The sequence below is a fragment of the Seriola lalandi genome, unplaced genomic scaffold, assembly GCF_002814215.2.
Source record: "Seriola lalandi dorsalis isolate HSWRI2012SDOR001 ecotype SW California unplaced genomic scaffold, Sedor1 jcf7180002053880, whole genome shotgun sequence".
In the NCBI taxonomy this organism is placed as follows: Eukaryota; Metazoa; Chordata; class Actinopteri; order Carangiformes; family Carangidae; genus Seriola; species Seriola lalandi.
Window position 1 is genome coordinate 1 of NW_019524433.1, and position 1,399 is coordinate 1,399.

At 42.8% G+C, this 1,399-nt stretch overlaps 1 pseudogene; it reads right to left on the minus strand.

Moving 5' to 3' along the window:
• Positions 1 to 546: 546 nt before the first annotated feature.
• The window catches only part of LOC147819372 (gap junction alpha-3 protein-like), a 1,989-nt pseudogene continuing 1,136 nt past the window's right edge, over positions 547 to 1,399 (minus strand).

A 1,399-nucleotide genomic window follows, 5' to 3' on the forward strand; every position in this document is an offset into this window, starting at 1 on the left:
CACCACAGCAGAGCCACATAAATGTAGAAAGATCAGAGCAGCTGTTTTATGTTTGTGACACCATCCAGAACTGATGGAAATCCTTGTCTGATCCACTGATTTAAAGAGAATGAATCTATATTCATGGATTCAGGCTTCAGTCAGGAGTCGTCATGAAGAACAATCAGATTGAATTTATAGTTAAAAATATTATCATCATAACTAAATACTATAGTCTGTACATAAATGTTGTTTCACCAAAGCCCCTCCCATTGTGTAAAAACCTAAACATTCATTTTCTCTATTTAACAAATGTATAGAAATGTCAAAATCACCTACAACAGGAAACTATAAACTGTCTGAATATAATTTTTCAGATTTCCTGAGCTCCTTATTTCTATTTAATTATTATTTTTAATGACTCAACTTTCTCTACTTTCTTTATTTTATTACCACTAATTTATTTTTCTTTCATGTCATCTTATTTCAACATTTCAGTCCTGTTTGCTTTGTTCTGTGGGAGATGTGTATAAGAGACAGCCTCCTGACTGTATAGTGTCTGTATAGTCCAAATTGTAAAACTACATTTCCCATGATACGTCATAGCATCTTTCATTGGACCTTTCCTGCCTGGTGAACACCCACGTCTTTCAAACTGCAAAAAATGTAGGATAAAAAATGAGTAGTCTCCTCGCCTGACCTGAGATAACCCTGATGACATCAGCGTTGTCACATTAGTATGACATCATCAAGGTCATTATGTCACACCTCACAAAGCTCCTCACAGAGGACATGATACAAACATCTTCACAACCTTCCAGTCTTTAAGTGGAGACTTCACTCTGGAGTTAGAGTCAAATAATATTTTCCATCATCTGTAACTAGACAGATGATACCACGGCTTTACCACAGCTCCTCTCTTGTAGTACAGGTGTTGAAGAGGGACTCCTGTGAGCAGTGTTGGTTGTCAAGGAAACCAGCTCTCACCGCGGTCTCACTGTGAGACGGAACATGAGGACTGGACGGGCTGGTTTTCACGTGTGGGCTGTGTGCTGCTGTCCTCTGTGTTTGCTGTGGGCTCAGCGGAGACAAACTTGTTGACAATGGAAACAGGAGGCCGGCTGTGGCTGAGGGCGCTCTCCTCCACTGGGATGTAGCGCCTGGTGAAACACTTCCACAGCTGCTTCCATGTAATGTACATGAGCTCCACAACATTCAGAGCGACACAGAGGATGGATGTGCAGCCCATGATGTAGAGGAAGATCTTCTTCTCTTTGGCTCTGGCGGTGTAGCAGTCCACGGTGTTCGGACAGGGACTCTGGCTGCAGCGGAGCAGTATGGGCACCTCAAAGCCGTTGTACAGGAAGTAGAAGGCGAGCAGGGAGCCCACCTCCAAGGCTATCTTGAAGACCAGGCTGAC